The sequence below is a fragment of the Dendrobates tinctorius genome, unplaced genomic scaffold (assembly GCF_039654945.1).
Source record: "Dendrobates tinctorius isolate UK_male_01 unplaced genomic scaffold, ASM3965494v1 ptg000099l, whole genome shotgun sequence".
NCBI classification, from domain to species: Eukaryota; Metazoa; Chordata; class Amphibia; order Anura; family Dendrobatidae; genus Dendrobates; species Dendrobates tinctorius.
Window position 1 is genome coordinate 8,225,823 of NW_027361767.1, and position 26,209 is coordinate 8,252,031.

Here is a 26,209-nt window from a genome sequence, read left to right on the forward strand (position 1 = left end):
TCCTATTGTGACCAAGCCTGCTACCATCTTAGGTGAGGGGGTGGTTCTTACTGCCATCTCGCCTGATTTGAGACGTGCTCTGGAGAAGTTTCGGGAGGATAAGCCTGAGCATTGTCCCAGTGGTAGGGGTAGGTTATATGTTCCTGACCAGTGGAGGAGGAAAGTGATGTCTGAGGTTCATTGCTCCGCGTTGGCTGGTCATCCAGGTATTTTTGGTACTAGAGATTTGGTGAGTCGGTCTTTTTGGTGGCCTGCCTTGTCTCGTGCAGTCAGAAATTTTGTGCAGTCCTGTGGGACTTGCTCCCGATCTAAGCCTTGCTCTCATTCTAGTGGGTTGTTGATGCCTTTGTCGGTGCCCAGGAGGCCATTGACCCATATTTCAATGGATTTTATTTCTGAACTGCCTGTCTCTCAGAGGATGACTGTTATCTGGGTGATTTGTGATAGATTCTCTAAGATGGTCAATCTTGTTCCACTCCCTAAGTTGCCATCTTCCTCAGAGTTGGTGCCCTTGTTTTTGCAACAGGTGGTTCGCTTGCACGCGATTCCTGAGAACATTGTATCGGACAGAGGAGTTCAGTTTGTCTCTAGATTCTGGAGGACCTTTTGTTCCAAGCTGGGAATTCAGTTGTCCTTCTTCTCTGCATTTTACCCTCAGACCAATGGGCAGACGGAGAGAACAAACCAGACTTTAGAGGCTTATTTGAGATGTTTTATATCTGCTGATCAGGATGATTGGGTCTCATTTTTACCATTGGCCGAATTTGCTTTAAATAATAGAGCTAGTTCTGCCACTTTGATGTCACCCTTTTTCTGTAACTTTGGGTTTCATCCTCGATTTTCTTCAGGGCAGGTGGAGTCTTCTGCCTGTCCAGGGGTTGACACTGTGGTGGAAAGAATGCAGCAGATTTGGGACCAAGTGGTGGATAAGTTGTCTCTTTCCAAGGAAAAGGCCCAGCGGTTTTCTAACCGGCATAGAACCATTGGTCCCCGGTTTAAGGTGGGTGATATGGTCTGGTTGTCATCAAAGAATATCTCTATGAAAGTGGCTTCTCCAAAGTTTAAACCTAGATTTATTGGACCTTACAAGATTTTGGAGATTATTAATTCGGTCTCTTATTGGTTGGCTCTTCCTGTCACATTTAAGATTCATAATGTGTTTCATAAGTCCTTGTTGAAGAGGTTTGTTGAACCAGTGGTTCCTATGGCGGCACCTCCTGACCCTGTGTTGGTTGAAGGCAACATGGAACATGAGGTAGAGAAGATACTGGATTCCCGCCTGGCTAGACGGATACTCCAGTATTTGGTTAAGTGGAAGGGTTATGGTCAGGAAGATAATTCCTGGGTCTCTGCCTCTGATATTCATGCCGAAAGATTGGTGCGTGCTTTTCATCGGGCTCATCCAGATCGGCCTGGTGGCTTGGATGAGGGTTCGGTGACCCCTCCTCAAGGGGGAGGTACTGTTGTGAGCTCATCTGTTCATTCATCTTTTGTGTCAGAGGATCTCCCTCTTCTGGTGAAGGAAGGTAGTGAGGATGATTTGGATGAAAGAAACCAAACACCAGGATCAGGTGGATCGTGACTGGGTAACGGGAACTACAGACTGGATATAAGGCAGCCGACGCCCTTCTGAGTCGCTGGTGATTTCTCTGCTGGATTCTTGGAGACCAGTCTGATTCCTGCTTCCCAAAGATAAGTTTTTGCTCTGCTATTGAACTTATTAGTTTTGGTTTTGTTTACCTTGTTTTTTGAGTTCAGCCATCCCCGGCCGGGGGTGTGCTGGATTCTCTTTCCTTGATCAGTGTTCTCTTTTGCTCTGCTTCCAGAATATTCTGAGTGCTGATATAGGGTTTGAAGTCTAGTGACTTCAGGGTCCTTTTTGCTTATCAGTTGTGTTGGTAGTATTTTTTGGCAGGGTTTTCTCGGATTGCAGACAGCAGCTTTTCTGTCCTGTCCTTTTTAGCTAGCTTGGGCCCCATCGTTTGCTCAACCTATCTTTCTATCTGTGTTAGTGTTTTCATCTTGCTTCACCGTCATTATATGTTAGGGGCTGCCTATTGCTTTGGGTTCTGCTCTGGGGCAGTCAGTTTTTCTCTTTTTTCTCTTTAGGCTTGTGTAGATCTCCGGCTGTGACAAGGTGTCTAGGATCACTGTAGGAACACTCCACGGCTACTGCTAGTTGTATGATAGGATCAGGGGTCTGCAATCCACTAGTTTCCAACCTCTCTGATTTTCTGGGCTGAGGTTGTGTTTTGTTTTTTTCCTCCTCGGTGACTCAATCATAACAGGGCAGGATGGAAACATTGGGTGCAGGATGGAGACATAGGGGGCAGGATGGAAACATTGGGGCAGGATTGGGGGCAGGGTGGAGATGGGGCAGGATTGGATACAGGGGGCAGGATTGAAGATACAAGGGGCAGGATGGCAAACACTGGAGCCAGGATGGCAGACACTGGGGGCAGGACTGGAGACACGGGGGGCAGGACTGGAGACACGGGGGGCAGGATTGGAGATGGGGGCAGGATTGGAGACATTGGGGGCAGGATTGGAGACATTGGGGGCAGGATTGGAGACGGGAGCAGGATTGGAGACATTGGGGGCAGGATTGGAGACATTGGGGGCCAGATGGAGACATAGGGGGCAGGATGGAAACATTGGGGCAGGATTGGGGGCAGGGTGGAGACGGGCAGGATTGGATACAGGTGGCAGGATTGGAGATACAGGGGGCAGGATGGCAGACACTGGGGGCAGGATGGCAGACAAGGGGCAGGACTGGAGACACGGGGGCAGGATTGCAGGAACAGGGGGCATGCTTGGAGACAAAGAGGGCAGGATGAAAGACATGGGGGCAGGATTGCAGGTACAGGGGCCATGATTGCAGACACAGGGGGCATGCTTGGAGACAAAGGAGGCAGGATGAAAGACACAAGGGGCATGATTGGCACCAGGGCAAAATGGAGACATGGTGCAGGATTAGAGACACAGGGGGCAGGATTGGAGACAGATGGGGCAGGATCATGGGGCAGGATGGATACGATGGAGACAGATGGGGAGATCATATAGGGCACAATGGATACTCATGAGGGTGGGATGGGAGAACATATGGCTGAAGCCAGGAATAAGACACACGGGGGGCCAAGATGGGGGATATTATTACCATAGTGGCTAATTAAAGGATATTATTACTGCAGTAATGTATTTATTTTATTTTTTGAGTATACTGTTTAAATGGGGGGCAGTCCTGTTACTGTGTAGAGTGATACTATGTTGCGTTTTTTCTTCATGTGATGTAATGTAGAAGTTGGGAAAAAAAATAAGTAATGTGTTCTGCAAGTGGAGCTGTAGATAACTGTGTTATTTCCTGCAGAGACAAGCCCTAGCTGGAAGAAGTGATGGCGATCTGTGCTGGATGAAAGATGAAAAGCAAGGATGAAGGACTTTACCTAGAGACGTCCCTGGTGAGTTAGTGTGTTACCTATACACTGACACTATATACTGTATACTATATACAGAGGTCCTGTGTATAATGTCACCAGTGATCACTGTGTTACCTGTACATTATATACAGAGCTCCTGTGTATAATGTCATTAATCACTGTATTACCAGTACACAGACACTGGATATAAGTACAGATCCCCTGTGTATAATGGCACTTATGGCGATAGTATTGTTTTTTTTATTACTGATCAGTATTGTAGTATTCAGTCACTATGTGGTGGTAATATGTGGTCTGAACATGGTGTTGCGGTATTTGTCCCTTGTATGTGCTATCATTTGTTCACTTTGTGGTGGTACAGTCATGGCCAAAAGTATTGACACCCCTGCAATTCTGTCAGATAATACTCAGTTTCTTCCTGAAAATGATTGCAAACACAAATTCTTTGGTATTATTATCTTCATTTAATTTGTCTTAAATGAAAAAACACAAAAAGAATTGTCCTAAAGCCAAATTGGATATAATTCCACACCAAACATAAAAAAGAGGGTGGACAAAAGTATTGGCACTGTTCGAAAAATCATGTGATGCTTCTCTAATTTGTGTAATTAACAGCACCTGTAACTTACCTGTGGCACCTAACAGGTGTTGGCAATAATTAAATCACACTTGCAGCCAGTTGACATGGATTAAAGTTGACTCAACTTCTGTCCTGTGTCCTTCTGTGTACCACATTGAGCATGGAGAAAAGAAGAAGACCAAAGAACTTTCTGAGGACTTGAGAAACCAAATTGTGAGGAAGCATGAGCAATCTCAAGGCTACAAGTCCATCTCCAAAGACCAGAATGTTCCTGTGTCTACCGTGTGCAGTGTCATCAAGAATTTAAAGCCCATGGCACTGTGGCTAACCTCCCTAGATGTGGATGGAAAAGAAAAATTGACAAGAGATTTCAATGCAAGATTGTGTGGATGTTGGATAAAGAACCTCGACTAACATCCGAACAAGTTCAAGCTGCCCTGCAGTCCGAGGGTACAACAGTGTCAACCCGTACTATCCGTCGGTGTCTGAATGAAAAGGGACTGTATGGTAGGAGACCCAGGAAGATCCCACTTCTTATCCCGAGACATAAAAAAGCCAGGCTGGAGTTTGCCAAAACTTACCTGGAAAAGCCTAAAACATTTTGGAAGAATGTTCTCTGGTCAGATGAGACAAAAGTAGAGCTTTTTGGGCAAAGGCATCAACATAGAGTTTACAGGAGAAAAAAGAGGCATTCAAAGAAAAGAACACGGTCCCTACAGTCAAACATGGCGGAGGTTCCCTGATGTTTTGGGGTTGCTTTGCTGCCTCTGACACTGGACTGCTTGACCGTGTGCATGGCATTATGAAGTCTGAAGACTACCAACAAATTTTGCAGCTTAATGTAGGGCCCAGTGTGAGAAAGCTGGGTCTCCCTCAGAGGTCATGGGTCTTCCAGCAGGACAATGACCCAAAACACACTTCAAAAAGCACTAGAAAATGGTTTGAGAGAAAGCACTGGAGACTTCTAAGGTGGCCAGCAATGAGTCCAGACCTGAATCCCATAGAACACCTGTGGAGAGATCTAAAAATGGCAGTTTGGAGAAGGCACCCTTCAAATATCAGGGACCTGGAGCAGTTTGCCAAAGAAGAATGGTCTAAAATTCCAGCAGAGCATTGTAAGAAACTCATTGATGGTTACCGGAAGCGGTTGGTCGCAGTTATTTTGGCTAAAGGTTGTGCAACCAAGTATTAGGCTGAGGGTGCCAATACTTTTGTCTGGCCCATTTTGGGAGTTTTGTGTGAAATGATCAATGTTTTGCTTTTTGCTTTATTCTCTTTTGTGTTTTTTCATTTAAGACAAATTAAATGAAGATAATAATACCAAAGAATTTGTGTTTGCAATCATTTTCAGGAAGAAACTGAGTATTATCTGACAGAATTGCAGGGGTGTCAATACTTTTGGCCATGACTGTAATATGTGGTCTGGTCATGGTGCGGTGGTATTTGTTCCTTGTATGTGATATTATTCGGTCACTGTGGTAGTAATATATAGTCTGGTCCTGGTGTGGCGGTATTTGTTCCTTGCATGTGCTATTAATTATAGGTCACTATGTGGTGGTAATATTGTGTCTGGTCATGGTGCGGTGGTATTTGTCCATTGTATGTGATATTAATGGTCATTTTAAAAATTGAAAAATATATACAAATGTACCTAAATTGTATTGCATATTTTAACAAATATTTAATAGGTTACAGTGCAGTAGAGCTCGTCCAAAAGTGTCTACAGTTTTGTGATGGTGGCTTAAAAAATATTTTGGCAAAAAAAAAAAAATCTGCCGGCTATATGTGTGATCTTGTGATGGGAACTGTTAATGTGTGATTGGTAAGAAGTGGAGTTTTCCAAGAGAGGGCGGTGGGACTGTGGACAGTTTGAAGGGTGGAGGCGGAGCTGGGGTGGAGCCTGGGCGGAGTCTTATGGGGGCCCCGAAAATTTTCCCAGTATGGGGCCCCGAAATTCCTTGTGGCAGCCCTGCCCCTGCCCATATGCTGCAGCAGTTCAGGAATGTGCGGAGTGCGGACACTGGACAGTGTGGAATGGATGGATCCTCTTGGTCTGGCCTGCCCTGCCTGTTTCGGGTAAGAGTACTACCAGAGCTGAGCAGGACTGAGGGACTAAGACCGAGGCGCAGGCATGATTTTGGGGGGCTCCTGGGGTGGGGGAGAACTGAACATGGCAGGCATGATTTTGGGGGGGCTCCGTCCTGGGGGAGAACTGAAGCATGATGGCCTGGCTGCTCATGAATGGGGGGCCCCTGGCCTGGGGAGAAGTGAAGCATGGCCTTGGCTGCTCATGAATGGGGGGCCCCAGGGGAGAAGCATGGCTGCTCATGAATGGGGGGGCCCTGGGGAGAAGCATGACTGCTCATGAATGGGGGGGGCCCCTGGGGGAGATGCTCGGCTGCTCATGAATGGGATGGCTCATGGGGGGGAGAAGAAACATGAATCGGGCGGCCCACATAGGGGGAGAAGCAGCATAAACTGGGGGGGGCCACATGGGGAGAAGCAGCATAAACTGAGGGGTCACATAGGGCGAGAAGCACTATGCCAAAAGTAGACCGCATATGGGGGACAGCATTATGAAACAAAGGAAACGGGGGTGCCTATATATATTACCTATCTATATGTTTACATAACTTTGTTGCCCTATGAAGGACGGGGGGGCCCGAAAAATTTCTTGCACAGGGGCCCACTACAGTCTGTGTTTGCCCCTGGAGAAGGGTATATGTGTGTAATAATTCCCTAAACTCCCTGTCGTGCCCCAGTGTTGCTCCTGTCCTGACAAGGACAGGCACCAAGTGGACCCTATAGTAAACACCCCCAAAGGTAAGGGGTTAAATACTCCCTACGCGTTTCTTCCCCATTAGTGGGGATTCATCAGGGGAGCTATATAAATATTCAGGGGGTAAGGAAAGTTAGTCTTGTCCATAAATCAAAAAAGGCCCTGAAGTGGCGAGGTGCCTCATCAAGAAGAGTGACAGTCCATGTCACTGCCAAAATGAGTCCCATAGAGGAATAGCATGATTTCCTTATAAAGGCTTCACTATAAACAAGCCCCGCTCCTGGCGTCTTTCATCACGGGGAGTAACAGGGTTAGTGGCCCATCAGGGATCAATATAGGTCCCCATGTTCCAGACGGTAAAACTTATTCAAAACATAGCAAGATACCCATTGGTGCAATAGACTAATCAGAGAAACAGTCCCATAACGTCACACAGAGTCATCATCCCAAATGTATATGTACACTGTTGTATGACTGTAAATACCACCACATGTAATCATGCCTAGAATGAGCGTTACCAACAGCAGGTATAAGTTACCTGCTTAGGGGAAGCGGCCGCATTGTTGACAGTGCGTCACTTCCGGTTACAAAGATCCAGGAAGCCTCCTGCGTTCCAAGTAGTGGAACGCACATAGACCGGAAGCGATTGCACTGTTGAGTGCCTCACTTCCGGTCAAAAAGATCCAGGAAGCTTCCTGCGTTCCAAGGGTGGAATGCACAAATATAGGAGGTGACTGCACCGATAGGCCATAGCGCTCCCTGTGTGTGGTACAATGGAATGCACAGGTGCCAGTACAGGGCCGCGTCATCTCATGAGCGTCACCCATGGTTAAATCGGCACAGAATCGCCAGAAAGCATGAACACACAGCGGTGCCTGCTACTATTAGATGGTTAGCCCCCAAAAATAAGAGCACCACCTCCGTAAGGCAAAAACAAAAAATAATAAAAAGAGAATTGTACTAATGTATGGCTGCTATACATTAATCCAAAAGGCTGATGTTGAAACCATGCAAAACAGACAATTCACATTACAGGACCCCTATAAGAAGAACAATTAGAATTAAAGGCACATATGTACTCCCTTTATTTCCAGGTGAATGCCCCACATTAAATAGGAGCCCGGAATATTTTTTGAGAAGGGGAAGACATAAAAGATGGGAAGGTTCATCCCGTTCCATTTTAAATCATAACAAAAAACCACTTCTGCTTCAATTACTAGTCCCTTATACAGCAGGCACCAGAAAAATTAATTCAATCAAGTTTTTATTCATGCATTTTCAGACAAATTTGTACTCATAAGTATAAGAACAGATCAAAGGAAACACAGGAACTAGGAAAGAATAGTCTGTATAGGAGATTGCTACAATGGTAGGTCTTAGGTGAACCATAACTTATTATTTCAAATTAGGGTATATTAAGGTAGATCATATTCCCCAAAGAAGATTGGGGGGGGGCTATAGGAAACAGCCATAATTAAGCTGTTCATTTAGTCCCAGGGGATGACAAGTATTGAGGGAAAAGATCCACCTTGCTTCCCTCTGCAGTATCAAAGTCCCCCCCCCAGTAAGGGGTTAAATACTCCCTATGCGTTTCTTCCACTATCAGGGAAGAAACGCGTAGGGAGTATTTAACCCCTTACCATTGGGGGTGTTCACCATAGGGTCCACTTGGGGCCTGTCCTTGTCAGGACAGGAGCAACACTGGGGCACGACAGGGAGTTTAGGGAATTATTACACACATATACCCTTCTCCCTTTATGTCCTTCATGCCCCTTGGTTGGATTCCCGGCGTGGTATATCTGAAATGAGGCCATGATTGCATGTCCGTCAATAGTGGTGAGACCAAGACGTTTTTTAATGAGCACTGGTTTGCATGAGCGCTATACATTATGGTTTTTTTTTGTGTTTTCTGTCTTTTTAATGGTTGAGTAAAGGTTATGTTTTAATAATTCGGGACCTCTCCAGGCTATATTCGGCAGCTAACCCCTGAGGGTCTTGTAAATGGTGGTAAGGACCTTACACCATTAGCTGATTTTGTGTTTTAATGCATTATATCTACCATCAAGGTAAAAAAACGTGAAAGTCCCACAGAGGGATTAAATAAAAAAATGTAAAAACATTAAAAAAAATTGTAAAAATATTACAAAATTACAAAATAATCAAAAATTACACTAATAACTACACATTTTTATAAAAAAATAAATGAAAACCATTACAAATATTTGGTATCACCGTGTTTCTGTGTAAATCTGTGAAATGCGTGATTCAGATGGAACGCCCAACAGAAGATTTCCTGTAATGAGGCACTGTGGATACCGTCTGGCCTGTGATCCGTCGTTGTCAGGACACCGCTGAACAAAGGCCAGTCCAGAGTAACTCTGCTGCTTCATTATAGTGAATGGATCCCTCGGTGGTTTCATCTCAATCATGTCATTTGGAGATTTAGATGTAAACCCCAATGTAAGGGCTCAGCGTAGAGCGCAGGATAAATATAATCCCAAACATTATGTAAAATGTTCCCAATAAAATCTTCAACTCACTCCACAAAAAAAGCAAGTTCTCACTTAGGTCCGTCTTCTGTCAATGGAAATATAGGGGGCTTCCATGTTACTGGTTGTTCAAAGGCTCTGGAAAAGCGCTATTATTATTATTATTCATTTTTATAGCGTCATTTATTCCATGGCTCTTTACATGTGAAAGGGGCTTACAAAGACAAGCACAATAAACATAAGCAATACAAGGCACACACTAGTGTAAAAGGAAAGAGGACCCTGCCTGTGAGGGCTCACAGTCTACAGGGATGGGTGAGGATACACTAGGAGAGGGTAGAGCAGGTCGAACGGCAGTTCAGTAGACGGAGGATTACTGCAGGTTGTAGGCTCCTTGCCCCCAAAAGAAATCCAATCAACTCTGTGCACCCAAATCCAAATGCCCCCTCCCTTCTGAGCCCCACAGTGCGCCAGAACCACCTGAGCCTAAACCAGATTTAGTGTCCACATGTTTGGCAGGGTTATAATTTCCAAAATGGAGTCACTTGAGGTGGGATTCTGCTCTTCTAGCTCTATATATGGAGTCTGCAAACTAATCTTGGAAAATCTGCACCAGGAGGGAAATAGCGCTCCATCCCTCAGGGCAAGTGGAATAGTCAAATGCTGGGGTCAGGTGGTCATCGCACCAAAAGGTCTTGTACATACTGGATTAGAGGTGGGGTTAGGGAGTTTTAACTTCCAGGGCAGACAATGGATCAGGGTGAGACAAAAGAGGACAGGAAAAGACAGATAAGAGAAAAAAAAAAAAAAAAAGAGTGTGAAGTAATGAAAAGAGTGAGAGGGAAAGAAAAAGACGACAATGGAATTTAAGAAGGGGAAATAGAGGTAAATCAATAATAGGAGGTGATCAATGTAAAATAAAAAAAATAGAATGGAAATATACATACTGTATATTAAGGGACTTAATAATAAATAAATCATGTAAGGAAAACACACAAGATAGCCAAACTGTAGGGAGACAAAAATGAAAAATGACTTTGGGTCCTGAAGGCCACCATTGACTGGATCCTTACATGATAAATAAGAAGGACTGCGGGGCAAATTAAGGTTCTAAAGAGGAATTCCTGATATATATATATATATATATATATTCTGTGTAATATATCTTCAGTGCTTATTAATGCTGCAAATTTCAGCTGGCAGGACCTGTGGATTCAGGTCATGTGACCCAATGACAATATTACAGGTCTTTCTACACTTCAATATTGCTGCGTGCGCATGATTGGTCAGCATGATACAGGAGGCAAAAATTCACTCCCCCAGTGAAAACTATGTAATAACCTCCACTTGGACTTAACTAAAGGTAATTAATTAGGTGCCAGATATCTGATTGTTAAACATTTTTTCCCCTATAGAACCACTATTACATGATGTGTCCTGTTTAACATGAAACATTTGGTGAAAGGTTCTTTTTAATACATAATGTTGACAGCTCTTCAATTATAATGCTGACAAGAGATGAGTGGATCTTTTAACATTCATATTTACTGGCTTCTCAGAATTTTCCCTCAAAATCAAATTTTCGGTGAACATATTTGTGGCGAATTGCATAACTAAAAAGCCTCTATTTGCCTTGAAAATATATATGTAGCATTCAGAGGACCCCTTGGATCCTACTGAACCCGTCTTTAGCGTTGTAGTGCAAATACAGACTTTTTAATTTCTAACTGACCTCAACCTATCTGGCTACAGAAAATGGATGGTAAGCATTGGTAACCAGCAGCCAGTGGCGTAACTACAAAGTTATGGGCCCCGGTGTGAACTTTCAAATGGTCCCCCCATGCCAAAATACACGCACATCTCCGCTCGTACACACGCGGCTCCACTCTGTACACTTCGTACACACACGGCTCCGCTCCATACACTTCGTACACACACGACTGCATTCCGTTCACACACGGCTCCGCTCCATACACCTCGTACACACATGGCTGCGCTTCGTACACCTCGTACCCACTGCTGCGCTACGTACACACACGGTTCTGCTCCATACACCTCGTACACACACGGCTCTGCTCACCTCGTACACACACGGCTCCGCTCCGTACACCTCGTACACACGGCTCCGCTCCGTACACCTCGTACACACGGCTCCGCTCCGTACACCTCGTACACACGGCTCCGCTCCGTACACCTCGTACACACGGCTCCGCTCCGTACACCTCGTACACACGGCTCCGCTCCGTACACCTCGTACACACGGCTCCGCTCTGTACACCTCGTACACACACGGCTCCGCTCTGTATACCTCGTACACACACGGCTCCACTCTGTACACTTCGTACACACATGACTGCACTCTGTACACTTCGTACACACATGACTGCATTCCGTTCACACACGGCTCCGCTCCGTACACCTCGTACACACATGGCTGCGCTCCGTACACCTCGTACACACACTGCTGCACTCCGTACACACACGGCTCTGCTCCGTACACCTCGTACACACATGGCTCAGCTCACCTCGTACACACACGGCTGCGCTCCGTACACCTCGTACACACACGGCTCCACTCCGTACACCTCGTACACACACGCTCCGTACACCTCGTACACACACACTCCGTACACCTCGTACACACACGGCTCAGCTCCGTACACCTCGTACACATACGGCTCAGCTCCGTACACGTCGTACACACACGGCTCAGCTCCGTACACACACGGCTCAGCTCACATCGTACACACGGCTCGGCTCCGCTCCGTACACCTCGTACACACACGGCTCTGCTCTGTACACCTCGTACACACATGGCTCCGCTCCGTACACCTCGTACACACACGGCTCAGCGCCGTACACCTCGTACACACGCGGCTCAGCGTCGTACACCTCGTACACACGCGGCTCAGCTCCGTACACCTCGTACACACGCGGCTCAGCTTCGTACACACACGGCTCTGCTCACCTCGCACACACGGCTCCGCTCACCTCGCACACACGGCTCCGCTCCGTACACCTCGTACACACACGGCTCCGCTCCGTACACCTCGTACACACACGGCTCCGCTCCGTACACCTCGTACACACACGGCTCTGCTCCGTACACCTCGTACACACACGGCTCCGCTCCGTACACCTCGTACACACACAGCTCCACTCCGTACACCTCGTACACACATGGCTGCGCTCCGTACACCTCATACACACACTGCTGCGCTCCATACACCTCGTACACACACGGCTCCGCTCCGTACACCACGTACACACACGGCTCCGCTCACCTCGTACACACGGCTCCGCTCAGTACACCTCGTACACACGGCTCCGCTCCGTACACCTCGTACACATGGCTCCGCTCCGTACACCTCGTACACACATGGCTCCGCTCCGTACACCTCGTACACACACGGCTCCGCTCCGTACACCTCGTACACACACGGCTCCGCTCCGTACACCTCGTACACACACGGCTGCGCTCCGTACACCTCGTACACACACGCTCCGTACACCTCGTACACACACGGCTCCGCTCCGTACATCTCGTACACCCACGGCTCAGCTCCGTACACCTCGTACACCCACGGCTCAGCTCCGTACACCTCGTACACACACGGCTCCGCTCCGTACACCTCGTACACACACGGCTCAGCTCCGTACACCTCGTACACACACGGCTCCGCTCCGTACACCTCGTACACACACGGCTCAGCTCACCTCGTACACACACGGCTCCACTCCGTTCACCTCGTACACACACGGCTCCGCTCCGTACACCTCGTACACACACGGCTCCGCTTCGTACACCTCTTACACACACGGCTCCGCTCCATATACCTCGTACACACACGGCTCCACTCTGTACACTTCGTACACACACGACTGCATACCGTTCACACACGGCTCCGCTCCGTACACCTCATACACACATGGCTCCGCTCCGTACACCTTGTACACACACGGCTCCGCTCCGCTCACCTCGTACACACACGGCTCCGCTTCGTACACACATGGCTGTGCTCCGCACACCTCGTACACACACGGCTGCGCTCCGCACACCTCGTACACACACGGCTCCACTCTGTACACTTCGTACACACGACTGCATTCCGTTCACACACAGCTCCGCTCCGTACACCTCGTACACACATGGCTGCGCTCGGTACACCTCGTACACACACTGCTGCACTCCGTACACACACGGCTCCGCTCCGTATACCTCGTACACACACGACTCCACTCTGTACACTTCGTACACACGCGACTGCATTCCGTTCACACACGGCTCCGCTCCGCACACCTCGTACACACACGGCTCCGCTCCGCACACCTCGTACACACACGGCTCCGCTCCGCACACCTCGTACACGCGGCTCCGCTCCGCACACCTCGCACAAGCGGCTCCGCTCCACACACCTCGTACACGCGGCTCCGCTCCGCACACCTCGTACACGCTGCTCCGCTCCGCACACCTCGTACACGCGGCTCCGCTCCGTACACTTCGTACACGCGGCTCCGCTCCGTACACTTCGTACACGCGGCTCCGCTCCGTACACTTCGTACACGCGGCTCCGCTCCGTACACTTCGTACACGCGGCTCCGCTCCGTACACTTCGTACACGCGGCTCCGCTCCGTACACTTCGTACACGCGGCTCCGCTCCGTACACCTCGTACACGCGGCTCCGCTCCGTACACCTCGTACACTCGGCTCCGCTCCGTACACCTCGTACACGCGGCTCCGCTCCGTACACTTCGTACACGCAGCTCCGCTCCGTACACCTCGTACATGCGGCTCCGCTCCGTACACCTCCTCACACGCGGCTCCGCTCCGTACACCTCCTCACACACGGCTCCGCTCCGCACACCTCGTACACACACGGCTCCGCACACCTCGTACACACACGGCTCAGCTCCGTACACCTCGTACACACACGGCTCCACTCTGTACACTTCGTACACACGCGACTGCATTCCGTTCACACACGGCTCCGCTCCGCACACCTCATACACACACGGCTCCGCTCCGCACACCTCGTACACACACGGTTCCGCTCCGCACACCTCGTACACGCGGCTCCGCTCCGCACACCTCGCACAAGCGGCTCCGCTCCACACACCTCGTACACGCGGCTCCGCTCCGCACACCTCGTACACGCGGCTCCGCTCCGCACACCTCGTACACGCGGCTCCGCTCCGTACACTTCGTACACGCGGCTCCGCTCCGTACACTTCGTACACGCGGCTCCGCTCCGTACACTTCGTACACGCGGCTCCGCTCCGTACACTTCGTACACGCGGCTCCGCTCCGTACACTTCGTACACGCGGCTCCGCTCCGTACACTTCGTACACGCGGCTCCGCTCCGTACACCTCGTACACGCGGCTCCGCTCCGTACACCTCGTACACTCGGCTCCGCTCCGTACACCTCGTACACGCGGCTCCGCTCCGCACACCTCGTACACGCGGCTCCGCTCCGTACACTTCGTACACGCGGCTCCGCTCCGTACACTTCGTACACGCGGCTCTGCTCCGTACACTTCGTACACGCGGCTCCGCTCCGTACAGCTCGTACATGCGGCTCCGCTCCGTACACCTCCTCACACACGGCTCCGCTCCGTACACTTCGTACACGCGGCTCCGCTCTGTACACCTCGTACATGCGGCTCCGCTCCGTACACCTCCTCACACACGGCTCCGCTCCGCACACCTTGTACACACACGGCTCAGCTCCGTACACCTCGTATACACACGGCTCAGCTCCGTACACCTCGTACACACACGGCTCAGCTCCGTACACCTCGTACACACACGGCTCAGCTCCGCACACCTCGTACACACGCGGCTCTGCTCCGCACACCTTGTACTCACAGGGCTCCGTACACCTCGTACACGCAGCTCCGCTCCGTACACCTCATACACATGCGGCTCTGCTCCGTACACCTCGTACACACACGGCTCCGCTCCGCACACCTCGTACACACACGGCTCCGCTCCGCACACCTCGTACACACACGGCTCCGCTCCACACACCTCGTACACACACGGCTCCGCTCCGCACACCTCGTACACACATGGCTCCTCTCCGTACACCTCGTACACACGCGGCTCTGCTCCGTACACCTCGTACACACGCGGCTCTGCTCCGTACACCTCCTCACACACGGCTCCGCTCCGTACACCTCTTACACACACGGCTCTGCTACGTACACCTCGTACACACGCCGCTCCTCTCTGTATACTTTGTACAGATATGGCTCCCCACACCTCATACACACACGGCTCTGCTACATCCACCCTGTAAACCCCTCACCCCACACATAAACTTACCTCATCCAGCAGTGCACCATTACAACTAGCACAGCAGAGTCCTGCATACACTGAGGGCTGTGCGCACAGGACCTGTGATGAGGTCACAGGAGGGGAGGAGTCAGGTTGTCACATGATCAGGGGCCCTAATCATGTGACCCCTGACTCCTCCCCTCCTGTGACCTCATCACATAGGTCCTGTGCGCACAGAGCAGCCAGTTGCAGCCAATGATAGAACAGAGCTGCACAGTCAATGAGCGGCTGCAGCTCCACGATCGACTCAGGGCCCGGCCGTCACAGCTGCGACCACTGTGACCGCGGTAGTGCTGCCCCTGCCAGCAGCATATTTAATCACACGGAGTAGTTTCATTAGTAGAAAAAGATATACAGATAATTTTATTGCACTACTGGTCAAGAAGATGTCCACTGGAGATGATGGCTCTGAACAAAAAGCAGTTTTATTAATCTTCGTGAATCAGAGTTAAAAAAAAAAACTCCTTCATCAGTAAAAAAAATGTAATGAGCAGCTTCAGTCATTGTATGTTACTTGTATAAACGGTCCAAAAATTATCCTCTTGGGGCATGCGGATGCCTTGCTGTGGTTAATACAAAGGGAAAACAAATGGAATAAGCCATGGTATTTTCCCACTAGTGAAAAATTATTGCTGTTTAGGTATTATAAAGAGCTTTTCACTTTGCTATGCAAAAAAGCAATAGCTTTTTAACAGGCTGCCCAAAAGTATACCTGCACAGGTGTTCTGTTTTGAAAGTGAAGTAATATTTCCATCTTAACTGAGAATTAATAATCTCAATTTTGCTGTCTGCAACTGGTTTGCTAATCACAAAATGATTAGGCAGCTATAAAGGCTTTCTATGAAGCCATCCAAAAATTATCCCTTTTTTTCAGGGAGACAAATCAGAAGTACATTTTTCAAAATGAAGAAGCTATGGCTTGTTGCGACTAAGCTTTACAAAAGGCCTTATTTAGAAAGCTGTTTCATGTTGGTGTACACTAAAAATACAAATACATGTCCCAGCATTAGTATTACAGTCTATCACTGTGAAATGCAGTAGGCAGCAAGGAGCTGAGTGGCTAGAGTGGCTGTGCCGTGTCTGTGGCAGTAGTGGGTCGCCCTCCCAGGGCTGTGGGGTGCTCGGTACCGGGCCAGTATCAGTGGGATGTGTCACAGCAGCAGTGATCCGGACCGTGGCCCTGGGCGCCCAAGTAATGGGGGAATGTAGTTAATGGAATAGTTTGTGACGCCACCTGTGGTGCTCGGCAAGGGAGATGTTAAGCCGACGCTGCATGCAGATCCACTGGGACTGATGGTATGGTGCAGCAAAGATTTAAAAGCTCCCCACAGGTGAAGCTGTAGTCCCAGGGCAGTGTAGATGTGGTTGGCCCGGGGATGTAGCGGTGCCGGAAGGGTAGGAAGCAGACAAGACACAGCGGGGTGCAATTTCTGTACCTTTACTTGGTAACTGCAGTCCAGGGACCTGATTACAGATGGTATTGGAGCAGGCTAGCCTGGAAGCAATCCAGGGATTCTCTCTCAGCAGATGGGTTGTGCAGTCTCCTTACTAGCGCTTGTTTGCAGGATCTCCAGTACCGAGTTACACTGAAGTTCCTCCTGTCAGATGTTCTCAAGAACCTTACTTGCACGGCAGACAGCTGTAGCCTATCTCGGGGACTCCTCTCTCCTGAGTCCCGACTCACTATCCAAGCTGCTGTTGTGCCCTCAAGTCTTAGATGGGAGTAAGGCATTTACAGCCTCCTACTCCTCTGGTGTCTGTTGCAGGACCGTTAGTATCTGTACAACCGTGGAGACCAGGCTCCAGTTCATGCGCTCTCTCCAGAGATGAGTTCGTCCTCTCCGCTCTATCTCAGCACTCCTTCCACATGTCTGCACACTTCACTGTTATGTATGAGTCACCGAAGGAGGCAAAAACAGAAATGCTAGCTAAGTTCAGAAAACCAGAGAAGTTGGCAGCTATCGGATTGCAGACCCCTGAACCTATCAACACAACTAGCAGTAGCCGTGGGGGGTTCGTACGATGCCCTAGACCCCTCGATCACAGCCAGAGAACTATATAGCCTAAAGACAGAAAGGGAAATCTAAACTGCCCCAGAGCAGACCCCAAAGCAAAAGGCAGCCCCCAACATATAATGACGGTGAAGCAAGAAGAAAGAACACTAACACAGACAGAAAGATAGACTGAGCAAAGACGGGGCCCAAGCTAACTAGATAGGAAAGGACAGGAAGGCTGCTGCCTGCAATCCGTGAAAAACCCTATGAAAATAAGAGCCAACAAACTGACAGTGAAAAAGGCCCTGAAGACGCTAGGCTTCAAAAAGGCTATGTCAGTACTCAGGAATATTCTGAAGACAGAGCAACCGGCAAAAGGAGATTCAGCTCACCCCAGCAGGGAATGGCAGAATCCAGAAAAGCAAGGCAAACAAAAACAAAACACAAATGCTAACAGGCAAAGCAGAAAACTTAGCTTTAGAGGAGCAGGAATCAGACTGGTCTCCTAGAAGTCCACAGAGAAATCACCCGCAGGGCAGAAGGGCGTCGGCAGCCTTATATCCAGTCCGTGACTCCACTCAGCCAGTCATCATCATTAGGCTCAGGTGCCTGATAATCAGGCTCATTACCTTCCTTTACCAGAATAGGGAGTTCACCAGACCTCAGTGATGAAGGGGAAAATGAACTCACAACACTTCACCCTCCGCAGACTAACTAACTACTCCCTCCTCTTGGCCCTCAGAGAGCACTCCTCCCCTTAATCCCGGTTCAGAGTTTCCTCTGCTGGCCTGGAGTGGAACTGTGTCGCATGCATAGATTGACTGCGAGAGAGACCCGTCATTGCCTCCACGCCTGACTTTACCCTCCCCTGGAGGAAGGCAAAGCCACTGTGGCGACCATACCCCTGAGGGCGCCACAGTAGCAGCACGGCAGATAGTTAGAATGAAGCAGGAAAAGAGATGTGTGGCAGTTTAGGGCCATCAGCAGAATCTAGCATTATGAAACACAGTTGAGAGTAAAGAGATGTGTGGCTTTCATGGTTATGAAGTGACTGCGGCAAGATGGTACGAGTTAGGACGAAGCAGGCAATCAAGTGTGTGGCAGTTTAATGTCAGAATCAGCAGCCCAGCAGTGGCAATACTACTGTATAGATGGCATGATGGACAGGGAGCTGATGCTTGGTTGAGCCTGGCTCTTCAGCACTGGCAACAGCAGAATGATGGAGAAGGCATGCAACAGATAGGCAGGTTGTTTTCGGTTATGGCACCTGCCGCCTAAAAATAGCCAATAAAAATATGAAAACATCAAATGAAGCCAAAAATGGAGTCAAGTTGCTAACAAAAAAAAAAATGCCATCTTTCAAGTCCATAAAACAAAAAAAAATTAACGTTCTGAGTCTTTGAAAATGGCAACACAAAATTTTTATTACAAATTTTTGAATCTTCTAAACCACTAAAAATATTACACAAAGTTGGTATCACCACAATCATACTGACCAGAACAATCATATTTGCAGGTGATTATTAACACATACAGCGCATCTTAAAAACAGAGCCTGAAAAACAGAGGCTTGAAATGATTTTTTTTCACCCTTTCATGGAACTTAAAAATAAGAACAAAATTCAAGTGCCTTACAAAAATGGTAAATTCGAAGCTTCAAACTGTACCACAAAAAAAATAATAAATCCAATATTGGTCATGTTAGAACTTAGAAGGAAAAAAAAAGTTATAGCTCTTAGAAGAGTGAGTTATGGCTCCCAGAAGAATGAGAGGTAAAACAAATGTGTAAAAGTAAACATTTGTAGTGGCGATAAGAGATTGAGTTTTCTTTTTTTTTCTTTTTTAAATTAATCACTTCAGAATAGTTGGTGATAGGGGCATGTTTTATTGCACGGTTGTGACTCAGTATTGTGTAAGAGATGAAGCTGGAAAGACAAAACTAGTTTGTTTTCATAAGTCTTTTAATCTTCTGGAATTAGAGATATGCAAAGTGATGATGAATCTTATAGAAAGTTTTACAAATGAAGGAAGTGAATCTTCTCGCCTGATTCCACCCATTGTCTTTTATTTTCTGTATTTCACCTTCTGTCACCACCATCATCCACTTCTTATTAGAAATAAGTGTTAAGAAGATCGGCATTAGAACAGACTGGTTTTGAAAGAGTATCAGCAGATTACAGCAGTGGAGGAGAGAGAACGTCTTTAAGAAGCCCACCAACACAGAAGGACAACCTCTGAAGTAAGTAGGACTGGCTCTACTAATGGATATCATAGAGTGGTGAGAAATATGAGCACTGACCACCACCTTGTCTTTATCACTGGGTGAATAGACCCTTTTTTACTGTTCATAGATTGATATTAGTTCCAAGATTTTCCAGATCAGATCCTAACTATTCATATTCCAGAATTTGGTCAGTTCCTCTTTTGAGCTGTTGTATTGGTAGAGCTCGATTGTATATTGTTATATTATGTCCATTGTGCTAAGAAAAATCGGCTCCGAATAATGCAGATCTGTTCCAAAAGTCTATGAAAGAGATTGCCGTCTTGTAATTTTTCCACTTGTTACTTAATCATGAGTTCAGTCACCTACATAGATATCACACACAGGATGTAAGGAGACAAAAACGAAAAATGACTTTGGGTCCTGGAAGCCAAAGCTGACTGAATCCTGGATCCTTACATGGTTAATACGTAGGATCTATCTGGGCAGTGCAGTAACCATATAAAGACTAGCGAACATGGGCTCATTCAAAATAGACGATACTTCATGAGTGTGGTAAGGTTGCTTCTGTGAGTGTACCACCCATCACATATATTTGTCTTTCCACGTAAAATGTCATGCTAGACAGAGTAGAAATATTCAAATTAACACTTTAAAACTTCATTATTAGCCACCCTATAAATGTCAAGAAAGTACAAAGAACAAACAAGCAAAAAATTGCCCTAAATTTAAGGACTTAAAGCTTCTGATTGGTTGACAGCCATGTTATGTGTATGAGGACATCAAAGTTGGCCATACACACAGCTATCTCTCCAAACTCCTGTGTTCTCTATGAAAGGGCAACTCTGGCAGCAACTTTACTTCTCACAGACCAAACTAAAGAGCCTTTAGAAATCCCTCAGGCCAGATCATCCTCTCCCCTAAGATCCTTTGTCGGGGTAGACTCATACACATTGTATTATACTGGTTGTTTTACATATCCCAATGATTTCTGTATTAGTTAACTGTGAGACATCTTACACCAATACTTAACTGAAACCTACTATAACTTGACCCTGAAAGCCTTGAGCTTATATTGGGGACCAAATTCTACCCTTTTGTCAGCTATATAGTGCAGATGGATAGTTAAATTTCTCAACATAGACATCTTGGTCCATTATCATATTTATATAGACTCACCTGTTCATCCAAATTAATTCACAGGAACCTGTCTCATGATCCAGGCCGGGGTTTGTTTCTTGTTATTCTCTCCTGCGGGGGTTAACCTTCTCTGCCTCATTTTGGTTTCAGTGTGGTTACTTCAATCTGCTGTGGCCTGCAGACCAATGTCAGTGATAGTTCATGCTTCCAGTCTAGAGCAGCTGACCCCTAGATACCGTGTTTTGTCCTCTGCCAGTTTACTATGTTCCCGTGACTTCCCTTTCCTGCCACCCCGCTTGTCTTATTGTTCATTCCCTGTGCTTGGACCCCTTAGTATGTGACCCGACTTGGCTTCTGACCTAATTGACTGTTTCACTTCTCTGCTTCCGTCTGGCTCTGACTTCTGGCTTGTATTTGATCACGTGTATTGTTATGACCTCTGGTACTTCTCCTGACTGTTTCTGACTCAGCTTGTCTGACCACTTTTTCGCCACCTGTGGCACCTCTGCTGCTGCTCAGTGTTCCTACGCTGTGTGTGCAACCTCTCTTCCCTCACCAGCACCCCCTGGTGGAGGTTGCACTATACTGCAGCAGCATTACACTAAGTTTCCAAGTCTGAACCCTGGAGGTTCAGGGCTTACAAGTGGTCCATGCCTAAGCAAATTTAAATTAAATGAATTCACTCTCTTACTCTCATCTTGAAATTGCCTTTTCAAAAGATATAGCAAAAAAAATTGTGATGTGGCCCATAGGAGGTACTTTAATGGGAATCTTCTTCTTTTTGCTTCATAGCTTATTATTGTGATAATTTTAACTAATTATCCGGTCCATTTTGTCCTGGCACCCTTGTGAAAATGAACATATTTTGTGTAAAAAAAAAAAGGAACATTTTCACTTTCACATTCCAATGTTACAAATTTTCAAAATGATCTATCCACCCTTAGATGTATTCATTTATTGGTGTAGTTTCCAAAATTGAGTCACCTATGGGTGGTTTCTGCTTTCCTGACATGTCATGGCTTCCATAATAATACTTCAGGCAAAATTGGGTTCCAAAAGTATAATAGTGCTCTTTCCTTTTGGAGCACTGCCATGCCTTGCACCAAAATGGTAGTTTCTGGCCACATATGGAGTATAGGTGTACTTAGTAGAAATTGAAAATCAAAAATCAATTTTTTCCTGTTAATGCTGTGAAAATGAAAAATTTGAGGTTAAACTAATACTTTCGTGGGAGAAATATAATTTTTAATTTTTTCATTTCACTCCGCATTATTTCTTTAAAAGCAACTGATGGGCTTTGAATATATTAAGTGGTGAAGTTTTTAAAATGGGGTACTGTTTTGGATGGAGATTTCTGATTTATAGGCTCCTCAAAGTAACTTAAAAAGTAAAACGGTCCCTAAAAAATTAGCTTTTGTAAATGTAATCATGTCTCAAGTTGTTTATTGAACAATTATACAGTGAAAAGTCGAAAAGCAATAGTGCCCTAGATCGATGTCGATTGACAGTCATTTTGTATTTCTTCCATTTTCTTACTATTGCACCAATAGTTGTATCCTTCTCACCCAGCGTCTTGCTTATGGTTTTGTAGACCATTCCAGCTTTTTGCAGGTCTATGATCTTGTCCCTGAAATCCTTATAAAGCTCTTTGGTCTTGCCCATGTTGGAGAGGTTAGAGTCTCACAGATTAATTGAGTCTGTGGACAGGAGTCTTTTATAAAGGTGACTGTATAAGACAGCTGTCTTTAATGCAGGTAACGAGTTGATTAAGAGCATCTAACTGGTCTGTAGGAGTCAGAACTCTTAATGGTTGGTAGGGGATCAAATACTTATTTCTCACTGCAAAATGCAAATAAATTTATATAATTTATACAATGGGATTTTATAGATTTTATTTTTGATATTCTATCTCTCAATGTTAAAATTAGCCTACCCTTAAAATTGTAGACTGTTCATGTCTTTGTCAGTGGGAAAACTTACAAAATCAGCAAGGGATCAAATACTTATTTCCCCCCCTGTAGCTTGTTTTGTCTTTAGGGTATATACTCTGTAATATTATCTGAGTTTTTCAATAAATAATTATTTATACATCATTGATGGTACTGTTTCTCATCTCACTTTATTGCTTAGGGCAGATTATTCCATTGCTTTTGTAGGATTATAGATTGCAAAATGGGTTGATAAGTCCGTCCCATGTCACCGTTAGGCTCAGGTTTCTTTTTTATTGGTAAAAACAATGGTGGGCTAAAGCCCCCGTTATACACTGCGATATCGCTAGCAATTTCGCTATAAAGTCACCTTTTTTTTGATGTTGCAGCGATATTGCTAGCGATATCACTGCATGTGATACTTACCTCCAACCGGCTCCCCCGCTGCTCATCTATGGTCGCGCGAGAAGCTCCTGGATCATTTCTCGTCAGGCGCTTCCTGTGGCGCCGACGAGCGACGCGCGTGGATGCGGGCGGGAGGACGTCAGGATCGCCGCGTCTGACAGGTAAGTAGCGACCCCCAACCCCAGCGAAGTCGCTGGTGAGATCTGCCTGTGTGGCGACTCACTAGCGACCACTTAGCGATGCACCAGCGATCCATATCGTTGTCGGGATCGCTGGTGCATCGCTATGTGTAACGGTACCCTAAGATCATGTGTGAACTGTTGAGAACTTAACAAAATCACTGTAAAGAATCAGTGTCTTCGGCCACCCCTCCCTGATCTCAACAACCAGCTGTTAGGAACAGCAATAGATCAAGTTGGCCTTGTGAAGTTGGTGGCGCTCACGTCTAGGGAAGGCGTCCTATAAGATGTGAAAAGTAGAAAGATTCATGTGATTCAAGAAGTTTAAAAAATCTATTCCATCAAATATAGCATCACTGATGCGTATTTGCTCTAACCGAGCCATTTTCAAACATAATGAATGTACAATAAATACAAACTCAAAGTTTTGAATGGGAGTGCTCCATTTATATATTTTAATAATCTTATAATTGAGATCATGAGAATTAAAATACGTGTCTAACAGGCAAAGGCATAGTCACTATAATTTGTTCACGCATATAATATGCTAATGAAATTGTTGTGGAATAACAAGTTGTACAAATACTGGCTTAAATTCAATTACAGGACATTAGTAATAATGAGATTAAACAAATGAATGCGCACCTGACACAAACACCAGTGTCAAGTCAGTTAAGGGAAATTGACGACAATGAGAAAATATCAAATATAAAGATCAGAATAAATGATGGGAAAGAAAAGATTACACAGAGGGAAGAGAGAAGCAAAACACATTAAACCCTTCATGACTGGAGGTATTTTCATTTTTGCATTTTTTTTTTTTCTCCCCTTCTTCCCAAAGCCATAACTTTTGTTATTTTTTGTTAATATGGCCATGAGAGTTGTACTTTTGAATGACACCATTAGTTTTAACATATTGTGTATTGGAAAATGGGAAAAAAAATATGTATACAATAAATATCCAGAATAAAAATATTTTCTTTTTCTGTTACTATGTTCTGAAGGTTATAAGTTTAATATTTTCATGTCAATAGAGGCATGTGAGGGCTTATTTTTTTAGCAAGACAAGATGTCGTCTTTACTTGTACCATGTTTGGTGTTTTGATCACTTTTGATCACTTCTTGCTAATTATTGCCTTAAATTTTTTAAAAAACTTTTCTAAAATAGCTAAATCATCGACCAATTCAACTAAGAAGAGGGGGCTAATGTTGTTAACAGAAAACCTGCTTTTCATGAATTTCAATGCAGTAGACTTTGGGTAAATGCACAGATTGGTATCTCGGAAGCCGAGATCTTGGTGCCCAGTTGCAAATCTGAGCATGCGCTGTCTTCAGTAGCTATTCTCCCGAAGTCCACCTCATTGAAAACCATGAAAAGTGCAAGGGCTCCGTAGACATTTTGCGAAAGCCTGGAGCTCGCCGCAGCGTTGCACCGCCGAACATCCCCCTTCTTCCAGCCTGAAACCCTCAGCATCGCCTGCCCTGCTCCTGCCACCAGCTTCCTGCAGCAACAACCCTGAGACCCCGCTCCATCGCATCCACCCCTACCCCTGATAAGCTACATTCAGATTACAATACACTCTCTCTTTTTCCCCTCCAAATTTAAGGGAAAATAGTACATCTTATAATCCAAAAAATACGGTGAATCACAACTCCCTGCTCAAGGTATATTGTTCACCTGTTCACCTTGTCAGAGACCCAGCTCCTCCCATCATGATTGGGAGCAACTTAGAACAAGAGGTACAAAAATTCTGTATTCTTGTGTGGTGATAGGGTCCTTAATTAATTTCGTACACTGGAGAGATTATGAACCAGAGGATCAATCTTGGGTTTTGGCTAGTATCATCCTTGCTGGCAACCCAATCCGGACATTCCATGTGTCATTTCCTGAAAAGCCTGGTTGTAAAGATCAGGAGGTCAACTTACAAGAGGGTGCTTCTGTAACATTCATGTTAGAAGTCTCTCGGGCTGCCACTATTTAAACCTCTAGCTGTCAATCCCGGGCTGCCAGTATTAGCTATTGCTAATACTGGTTTAGCTACATTCCACAGTACTTCTTTTATTATACTCTATCTCTGTTTTCTGATCTTTCTTTGTCCTCCGATTACCCAACTGCCTTACAACTGTGACTCTCATTTGGATAACCTGCTTTGATGTGTCTCCCTGGCTAGATATCTTGTACTGGTCTGCTCCCTAAAGGCCCCGTTACACGCAACGATATTGTGAACGATATAGTTGCAACGTCACCACTTTGGTGACGTTGCAGCTGACATCGTTGAGTGTGCCATGTAGCAACGAAATATATAAAGTGCTCTCAGTGAGAGAAACAAAATAGGAATTTTGTGGGTATGATACCTTTTAATGGCTAACAAATAATAGTGAATGTTGTTACAAAGCAAGCTTTTGGGACTGCTTATGTCCCTTCATCAGGCTGATATGACAAAATATTTGAAGAAACCTTATTTATATACAGTTTAAAGCACAACATTTCAATAAACAAACAATGAGCTTGAAGAGAGAATCCTTAATTAGGTAAGATCAGATAGGTAGTATGAAAAGTTCTGAAGATCAAAGGGCTACTTGGAGTAGATAGCTCAGATATGGTAATAGGTCATAAAACCTTCTGACAAATTGAGTCCTGTGTGAATAGAATCAAAGATAGTAATGAATTTGTGCTCCCACACTCTCCGATGCGTCTGTGATTTAAAATTGCCTTT

At 46.2% G+C, this 26,209-nt stretch overlaps 1 protein-coding gene across 1 annotated transcript in view; it reads left to right on the forward strand.

Annotated features, from left to right (window-relative positions):
• Window positions 1–19,700: 19,700 nt before the first annotated feature.
• The window catches only part of LOC141099341 (beta-1,3-galactosyltransferase 2-like), a 59,102-nt gene continuing 52,593 nt past the window's right edge, over window positions 19,701–26,209 (forward strand). Inside the window, exon 1 of the mRNA XM_073587591.1 lies at window positions 19,701–19,858. The gene's annotated coding sequence lies outside the window, so the exon portion shown is untranslated. The remainder of the gene's footprint in view (window positions 19,859–26,209) is intronic.